General features: G+C 42.1%; 1 protein-coding gene across 1 annotated transcript in view; it reads right to left on the reverse strand.

Moving 5' to 3' along the window:
* HACD1 (3-hydroxyacyl-CoA dehydratase 1) overlaps positions 1-10164 on the reverse strand; it is a 39633-nt gene that overhangs the window by 5705 nt on the left and 23764 nt on the right. The window lies entirely within an intron of this gene.

Consider the following 10164-nt stretch of genomic DNA (forward strand, 5'->3'; position numbering starts at 1 on the left):
CCTTAGAAAGGGAGAAGGGCTCCAAGCACAAGAAATTTTATAGTCTTTATAAGGGTGCCTTAGGTATCTCAATTAAGTACTGATGAAATCCCGAGTGATTAATGATCAGAGGAAATAGCAACGGGTTTATGTTACTGGTTGTGCAGTACCACCCCAGGACCCGGTAGGGGGATCAGAGATCTGCGGTGCCAGAGCCCAGAGACGCAGGCACAGGCGATCAACATTTTCCAGAGTTGTGGGTCTGTGGTATTTTACAAGTTGTTTAAAGCTGCATGAGAAAGTCTTCAACATCCTAAATAGAGAACTCTGGAACAAATACTGCTTTGTTTCCCGTGAGTGCTAATTCATCTGTTACCAAACTTTTTGCTGCCCTTAGGAATGATTTCCACTCAGCTGTTATATATTGTTAGAGAAGTTGAGAGAGGGTGAATCTGCGCTAGCATTTTACACTCAGAGAATATGTTTTTAAAGTCAGTCACCCTATCAACCCTCTTTTTGTTTGCTTTGTGGAGTGGTCTCAGGGTGCACAAGCTGGATTGCTTTCAGATTAAAGTAAACCAGAAGACATGCTTCTGCACTGTACCTAATTTGCTCCAACCACTAATGGCATTAGTAACCTCCTCCAGCCCCCTCAACCCCCCCCGCCCCGAATAGTGTGGACATTGGATCCTCAGTGCCAACTGTTTCACTCCACAGATCTACTCCTGTTGCAGGGCACTACTTGCCGGTGTGGGTGTCCATTCAGACACTCCAGCCAGGCTCATGCTGGTTTATGTGTCTGCTGATCTGGTCAGCAATATGGGGTCTTTGCTGCTTCCGATTAAGTTGGAACATGTCAGCTGACACATCTTCAGCCTTGCAGGTTGTAAACTTCAAAAATCTGTAGATTAACCTCACAGGTTGTATGTCAGGGTGTCCATGCATTCCTCCTTATATACTCCTGCACAACCTCCAGCTCCTTCCTTCATGATTCCCCACAACCTTTCCTTATAATTTCTTTACACTGGTGGATGCACTCATACCTATTCCTTCCCAAGATATAATTTGAAATCATGCAATGTAGCAAAGCACAGAGGAGTTAAAATCCATTGAGTTAGCAGGCTTGAGAGAGGGCATTATTACCTCAGAAGACATTCTGGATATTGCTCAACAGTTATTTCACCTATTTCAGTTACTCCAAATACTGCAGATGTGTTTCTATCTTCTCTGCATTTGCATTTTTCCCAGAATGAACAGGTTTGGGAGTAGATGGCTTCCTGAAATCTGGGGATTGGCCAAAAGCCCATATTCAAAAATTGCTCTATTGCAGACAGAAAAAAAAGCCATCAAGGTAATATATGGACTTGAAAACTCAGCTATAAGCACCTGTTCATCTCTTCATAGATGAAGTTCAGTTGAACGCATCTTGCTTCTAAAATTGTCCTGACGCTACTGGGAATGTTGGCTCAGACTAAAGGAAATGAGCAAACGCAGCAGCTCTGCCAAGCTCAGCGCTACGAACGCTGAACGCACTGGGAGCAGAGGGAAGACTTATTATTCACCTCACGGCCACTGGCAGATTTGACTGTCATATTTCATTTTCCATGATGTTATATTCAGACAGAGAAGGGATGTATCAGAAAGAGTTTTCATGTCTTGACCTGGGTCTGCATGGAGAGGGGCTATCAGTGATAGGAGGTCTTAATTAAGGGGTTTATATTTTTCACGAATGAGGGCAAGGTTTTCAGATGTGAGCAAGTTGTGGTCACTACAGTGAGAAGGGAGTTTTGCTGTCAGGTCAGATCTCCATGCTGCTGCCAATTTCTTTGCTGGTGCTGCCCCTCAAAATAGTCTCCAGTTAAGGAGGTGCTAAAAAGACAATGATATGAAGACAAAAATGAGTAATTCACTAAACAGGAAACATTTTATAAGTATGCTCATTGAGTCAGAAAAAAAATCCCTGACCCACGGTACTTCGACCCAAGCTTTTTCTGAGGTTGCCAGTGGCAGAAAACAAGGCAAGAACCTATCCTTGACTAAGCAAGCAAGCTGTTTGTTAGGTGCTTTACAAGGCACATAACATATTCTTATTTCCCTTGACAAAACCAAGTTTTAAAAACCAACCAACTAAACAAGTAGAAAAATACAATTGTGAAGCTGTTTATCCAAGGGGAGAGAGGGCTATTTGCCTGAAGCCTATGACCCAAATCCAGGTCTGTTTGCAAAGTCTGTAAGTTCAGACATCATCAAAAGTTGTTGCCAGCTTCACAGAATTGTGGTGCCTGGTTTTCACTGAACTTTTGGTTTGATGAAAAAATTTTTGTTCCTCATACTCAAAAACTAAACATTTTTTCCATGACAAAGTTTGCTTCTGAAGTGAGCAGCTAGACACTCTCCACTGGAAATTGGTGCAACGTTGTCAATATGTGAAGTGAGGATCTAACCCTTTGCTTCAGTAGGCTGAAGAACGAGACATGAGAAGATTCCTGATTGAAAAATGCGGCTTCACTAGAAGGCTGGTAAACAAAACCTGTTTGTTCAGGTTTTATTATAGAACAGCACAGCCACATGAAAGATGCAACACATCTTTGCTTTGTGCATTGATCTATCAGTTGAGAAAGGGTTCAGATGCGGCCAGGTAGAAGAGCACGTTTGTTTTCTTTCAAAGTGCACTCTTGCTTTTGTTGTCCCAATTCACTATTCTTAGAGCCACTCTGGGCCCAGAGCCTTTTCAAGTCACTTTTCTTATTTACTGTCATTTGCTGATAATCCCAGCTCCCCCACCCTCATTCACTCTCGGGTACCTCCTGCTGCTGCTAGTGTTGACAGCTATTGGAAAAAGCAAAAAGCAAAAAAGCAAAGCACCCCTCCTGCCAGACACTCATCCTGCATACTACACCTATAGAGGCTGCCTTGCACATCATTAAATTGCTTCATCCCCTGCTGCCAGTTATGCCTGCAGAGCTTTTGGTAGGTCCCCATCTCTCCTGCTCAACGTGGTACACCTTTCAAAATGGCTGTGATTCTTAACTGGGACAATAACCGTTTGTCTCTTTCATCTCTATTGTCTCAAGGCTTTCAATAACCACCTTTCAAGAGTTACTTATTGCTGCTAACAACACGCTAGTCACTAGTCAGGTTCATCCTGCAAATGCAGAAGAGCACATTTTGGGAGCAGCTATTAGGGTAGCAGTGCAATTTTTCTTGAGTTTATGTGAGTCGTGGGGCTTAAAGCTGTGTTGCACACACGTATCCTTCCCCCACCGGAACTTAAGAAGCATCGATCTCCAGAAGCACAGATCCTCTTCACAATCACCTCACAGCTCAATTTTACTGCCTTTTTTTTTTTCTTCCAACTAGTGTTTTTACAAACCACTGAATATCACCCTCTGAGAAAGGTTTCATATTTTACAACTATCATATTACTACTTCTGTCAATAGCTGAAATGATTATCGTCTACACCTCTTCTAGTACAGAGGGTTATATTACTGTTCTTCAGTGTCCACAATATTTCTTTAACATGTTTCTGACTTACCTGATCAAGTGAGTATTTCTCCTGGAGTGCCGGTGACTATAGACTGTGCGTGCCGTGCACGTGAGGATAAGGGGCCATGACAGAGACTGAAACGTGCCGGCTTGGAGCGATCCTGTCAGAGTTAGCTGATGTGCAGGCAGGCTGAGAGTGGGCTACATGGATTCCTCTCCCTCCCTCATGTACTGTTTCTTCACATTGTCTTTATTTTTACCTTTTGTTGTAACAATGACTCACTGTGCTTAAAAGCTGTAACTCTGAATTCTCCAAGAACTCCCAAACCAAAGAATACTCCTTGATGCAAGGAGTGAGAGAATAAACAAAAGTGGATTCAAAAACAGAGTGAACATTTTGGAAAAAGAAAGAAGTAGTGAATAAAGTGTTTCATAGAGAGGCAGTCAGAAACTGCAAGAAAGGTGACATTTTCCAGAAATGTATCAGACAACGGGAAAAAACTCAAGTGACCATTATGTTTTCTGGGAAGGCACAGGAAAGAAAGATGGCCCTGACGTGGCTATTTTTTTAAATATTGCTAAGAGACAGGCACTAGATTTTCATTTATTCGCATTTGCATAGGTAAGCATTGAAGTCTGAGCCAACGGTCAGGCAGCACAAAAGATACTGAAGGGGTATATCACATCTAGGAGAAAGAAAGTACTCTTGAAAGGTATCAGCTTTAAAAGAGAGACCAATCAGAGGGGAAAAACTTCTGAGCCATGTATAGCCGATCTGATACTTAACTCAAAATGGATCATATACTGTTATTTTAATCACTGTGTCAGAACGAATTGTAATGGGGATCAGATATTGAAATCAAAGGAAAAAATCTCATTAACAGTCCTGATTTAACCTGTGAAAAAGCAGAGATTATTTAGCATTAGCAAAACAGGACCAGATCTGATTGCAAGAGTTAGAAGGAACAGAAGACAGTATTACAGTACGGAGAGTAACCAAACCCTAAGTCACTGAAGGACAGAGGAAAATTAAGGAATTCCAGCATTTCTACAGGCCCAAAACTGAAAATTGTAGTCTGATTCAATGTGCACCTGCAGCAATATGAAAGATCATGTAAGATGTGTGCGTTTTAAGCATCCAGACTTTGGCCAGAACTGTTATATTTGTAGGGAAAAACATTTTGTAAAAGCTTGCAGAGCAGAATTTAATGTACCTATAGAGAAACAAGTCATTCACAGTCTATACAGTGAAAGAGAATTTTTCAAAAGGGAATGATGTGAGCAGAATATCACTCTGAATACTGGAACCCCTGTTAAGTAAAGGTTTATATCAGCTTGATACTGGCTTTTGAGCTGATCTGAGATCTGAAAGAGAAGGCCTTGTACTGCTGAGCACAGACATGCTGGGCGCAGACAGAATGGCTGCCATGGTGGGTGTTCAAGAGCTGCATGCAAAAGGCCAATAACATATTGAAAATTCATTTTTATGGAATGGACTACTGCATTCTGTTCTAAGGTGGTAAACAGGTCAAATACCCAAGCTCATTAAAAAGTAAAAGAAAAGAGCCCATGAAGCCAGAAAGCAAACACAGAGATAAAAAGAATGATGGACAAAATAAAGGTCTAGAAATGACAAACGAAAAGTTTAATTCTGAGCAAGCAGACAAAGGACAGAAATAAAATAACAAAAATATTGTTACCATTAAAAATGTAAAGAAAAGTCTCATGTTTTATGCCTAGTGTTCAATATAGCATGAAACAAACTTATTTATGCTAACTATATATATATACTGCATCTGGATTATTATTCCGACTACTGAGAAATAGCAGTGTGACAATGCAAGACACATAATCTCATACTTATCTATTGGCCTCTGCATACCATCTATTCTAATGATAAATAGTACACTACCACATGATTAGGATAATTTCAGATGCTTTTCAAAATATTGTAAGCCACAGTCTAAAGCCTTCCTGGAAAACAGTACTGAAATTGCCAAAAGGACACTTGAGAAGACTAGTGGGTAAAGCCCTACCAGACTGCGGAGCAGTACTTGTGGGACTGGGACTGTGCCTTCGTCTTTAACAGACAGACACTACCTCCTTACCTAACAACTGGCCTTAAAAGCAGGGTACTAAAATTCCTTAAAATATGATGAGAAAACAACAGATCAAACAGAAAATGTACATCACAAAAGCCTTTGTAGTCATGGGAAGATGAATTTATATACAAGTATAACAGTGAGTAACCTCTTGTGAAGCTGGTTCTTACCCCAGTGCGGTGATTTCTGAATAACAAAAGACAGACAGCTAGAAAAGGAAACCAGATTAGTTCCTTTCAGAGATAAAGAAGGTAAAAGAGGTACACTCGAATCATGGAGACTCAAGCAGCAGGGACAAGAATTCAGTCGATAAGGATGGGTCAGAGAGTAAGGACTGAGCAGAGCAGCGCAAGGAACGAAGGGAGCGTTTCAGCGACTAATGCCTGTGAGACGCTCTGAATACCCACTCAAGACTAACTCAAACACTGAGGAGGTTTAAGTTACTAGCCACGGTATTGACAGGCACATGCTGATTTTAAGTCGTTGTTCAGGTTGGTTATAAGCAGCCTGACAGGTTCGGGGGCACAGTTCTTCTCCCTTTCCTACAGACATTTCAGCCTGGATGCTGGTCCCCTTCCTCCACACAGAATTTGTATTGTGCATTTCAAATTTCCATTGTTGACCTTTCCATAGCTCCTGTGATAAATTGCTTGGAGGAGCAGCCTTTCTACACCTTTTTCTCTCATTAAGATGTTTAAGTAGACCTATTAAGTATACAATTTGGACAATACCCAGGCAGCAGAGATGACCTCTTTTCTGTTAGCTAAACACAACTGCAGACGGAGTGCAATTTTCTTTAGACTCGTGTTTCAGGGGGATACTAAGAGGATTTCACAGTAGGAAATGGGATTGCAGAAAAGGATGCTGCAGGTGAAGGCAAGTCAATTGTTTGCTCTAGTTTCTGAACAGTGTGTCCATCTTTTACTCTCTCAAATTCTGGTCCTTCTTCAACTTTAGAAGTTAATGGTATTTACAACATTATGAGTGATTAGGAGTAACATGGGAGGAACAGTCAGTCAGCCTGGATTCCTAGCAGGGTGCGGTGGCTTGCCCAGAGCCCGTTGGTGCTGGCAGGGCAGCCAGCGCGTGCACCCCAGCTCAGCCAGCGGCGAGTCAAACAGAGCAGGTACCTGCCCAGCTGATGCTGCCGCCTTTCCTTTACGGTGACACTCACTGGGCTCTTCCTTCTCTATTCAAACACCAGTTTAAAAAAACAAAACAACCTTTTAGGAATACAATGTCTTTTGAGACATTACTGCCTCTTGTTAATGGGGCTGAAATTCACAACTGGGTTGAAAAGCCATTGGAGAGAGAGCAGGAACAAGCGTGAACTGAAAGTACAGTCACGCATGCATCACTCCTTAGGAAGCTGCTAAGAGATGCAGGACTTTGAACCTTCTAGTAGATAAAACCTTCAAAAATATGGGATTGATTTCCCACTTTGAGAGATCATCTGCAATGTTTTCCTCCATTTGTTCCAAGTGGGGCTTGGAAGTCCTGGAAAATGGTCTATTTTGGAGAATTTCTCAAGGCAAAGGTGTTATGCAGCAGGGATACAACCAGCCTTCTCCTGATGGGGCAGCGTATGAACAGTGTGGATGCAGGAGGCCTTTATCAGTGTTCCTGTAGGAATACTGTTTGCAGAGCCAGCTACAGTATGCTATCTTTACAGCTAAAGAGGCTAACATGGGATTCACCTCAACTCAAATTAGACGTCTACAAAAGATTAAATGAACTGAGACCTTCAAGTGCCCATTTCTTTCTCTTGAAAGGGAAACTTGGGTACCTACCCTGGCTGCAAACATCTGCAGCATAAAAATCTAAAGTTGGGTGAAAGGAATCTCACCTTAGAGTCCAGCCAGTAACTTCCCTTTCATTTTGCTTCCAAGTAACAATATTCTCAAACAGGAAAATACAGGTAAACATAAAGCAACATGGCAAGGCATTTTAAAGCACAGTCTTGCTACAAAATGCACGGGTGCCAAATAAATCTGTCCTCTTGGTGACAAAGTTGTCAGCATTACCTTGACAGGATGCTATCATTCAGCTTGCGAATGCTGAAGTTCCAGTGGAGTAAGAACGGCACTTCATTAAAATCCATTTCTCAATACAACCACTGCCAACACTATGAGCTGTCTCTGCAATTAAGAAAATGTAAAACAATCCCCTGCAGAGAAGAGTACAGTAGCAACGAAGGGAACAGAGTCAAGTCCAACCCTAAGCCAGCAAATAATTTTCTTTTTACAGCTTCCCAGAAAGGACTTGGCAGGGGACACAAGCAGACAACGGAGCACAGTAAATTGGTGAAGGCTTTATCATGAACCTACTTCTCTGTCATGCTGAAATGTGTTTCACTGAACTATACTCCACAAAAATAGATTTTATATTTATATATGGATGCATGTACATATATATGAATACGACTATATATGAATGCATGTATTATTTCCTTCAAAAATGAGTACTTTGTAACTAGCTTGAAGCTTGCAGCAGTCACTGCTGTCAAGAGTGACCACTTCTGCTTCTTTGCCTCATAGAAGGAGCATTACTAGCTAGTCACTGACACCACTTACCCTGGCAAATTCTGAAGTTCAGTTCTACAATGTGTTTTTCTGCTGGATTCTCATTATCGCACATTCTGAGCTGCCTGAGGCAGCTATTAAACCCCTTGTCAAGTCACAGCTTACATCTTGACTGTGAATCATGTCTTCTTTTAGCCCAAATTACCTCTGCATTTCAATATTCTGAAATAGATACTGTGCAATTAAAGCATTTTAAAAGCATTCATTGACACTTACAGCAATAAGTCATTTTGTTGTTTTGTGTCAGAAAAGCTATTTGTCGGCAGATACTGTATTATTATCATTGGTTTTAGTGCCCCCTTTAGTTTTATGTCCAATAAACAGCATCAATCCTTTGTGAAGACAATGTAATGTTCTCAGAGTCAGAAGGGACTCACACATAACGGAGAGGAAAAAATGTCTTTGCCATAGCCTTAAACCAAGTAAGACCTAGTACAATGAAATGAGAGTGGCTGAATTTCAGCTTTCCAAAGAATGATCTAGAGAGATGTAGTTTAGAAAACTTAAAGCAATATAGAAAAGAGAAATACACATCATGTGTTTTATACACATAAAGGGCCACATATCAGCTCGTGTAAACCAGCAACTTAACTTTCATGGCACTAAACTAATTCCCACCAAATGACCATCTGGTCCACTTCAAGTGCTAGAAAAATCTGCGAAACATGGAAACCTTCTCAGTTTACCTCAGATATGCAAGATCAGCATTTATACTTTGGAACTAGTTTGTTTTTTCTGTGTACTCTTGTTAAATCCCACATTCCTACTCTCTAAACAGTTCTTGCTGTCACTTCATCCTTTGTTTTCTCAGCCAATTTCCAGTCTGTCACAACATTAAGCCTCTTTCTAAGCTTTTCAGAACAAAATATGGTTCTTTCAGCCAGTCACACTTCCCAGAGGGCATAGTGGTAAAAAATGAGATGGGTGAACTGTTAGAACAGGGATTATTTTAACTCCATCTACACTCCCAGGCTGAAAGCAATGAACCACTGCAAGAGTCCAGATTCACAGCAGTGGCTGGGTTTCCTTTGAAGATCTGCCCCCCGTATCAGAAGGGGGTTGGAGGCTACCCAAGGCTGAAGCCAAATCCTCTTGCCTCCTCTCTCCTGCAGAATAGATCACCTCGGCAGAGGCAGATCTCAAATTGCTGGATTGCTAGCAAAACTCTGACTACTTCAGGGATTTCCAAAGGCTTCAGGGAAGTGGCTCTCTAGGTGTTTCAGATGGACCTACAGAATTTTCTCACTACAGAGCTGAGGTGAACCAGGGTTAACCTCCTGATGCACAGAATGAACTAAATACTCCTTTGGAGGTATGCAGTGGAGACGTAGGCATGGCTGCCCAGGGAAGGAGGAGTTAGCTGCTTCCCCGTTCAAGTTCCTTCCACTGTTCTCAAAATTGGAAGTCAAAGGCACCAGGAGAGAGAATAGATGCCATGACATGTCAGAAGATGTTTCCATCCCATGGCTTGTATTGGGAAGAAACAGATTAATTCAGGATAAAAAGATTACATGGTGTAAGTGACAGAGTGGGGTAAAATTAATACAGTAGAATCTCATTGAATGCGACTGTATTTTTCTCAAGTCTGGGATTAATTAATCCTTCACCCCCTTCTCCTCCAGAAACATTACCTCCTTTTTCTGCAGGGCCGAAGACCCAGGAAATCTTTCCTCTAGATTTAACAACTGTGTGTTAAGTGAATGAGGACTGTTCCTTTCTGTCCCTTGCTCCCTGTGGCCACTCCCTGCTTCCCCGGCTTGGCAGGCTTCACTCCATATTGCTCCTTCCACAGCTTCTTTCAGCTGGTATCTCTAAAGCCTGCCCCTGGCAGCCGCCAGCCTCTCCACCTACTGACCCCATTCTGCCGCGGCTGCAGTCCCGTACAGCAGCTGTCTCAGCATGGAAGCCTCCGCCGGCCGCTCACAGCTGCGGGAGGCAATACGGCTTTTGATTCACCTTCTTCCACCCTGCTCCTTATACCCACATCCTCAGTCTTAGCACTTATGAGCTAGCC

This window comes from Nipponia nippon, unplaced genomic scaffold (genome assembly GCF_047370975.1).
Source record: "Nipponia nippon isolate SJK-2023a ecotype South Korea unplaced genomic scaffold, ASM4737097v1 scaffold_1, whole genome shotgun sequence".
NCBI classification, from domain to species: Eukaryota; Metazoa; Chordata; class Aves; order Pelecaniformes; family Threskiornithidae; genus Nipponia; species Nipponia nippon.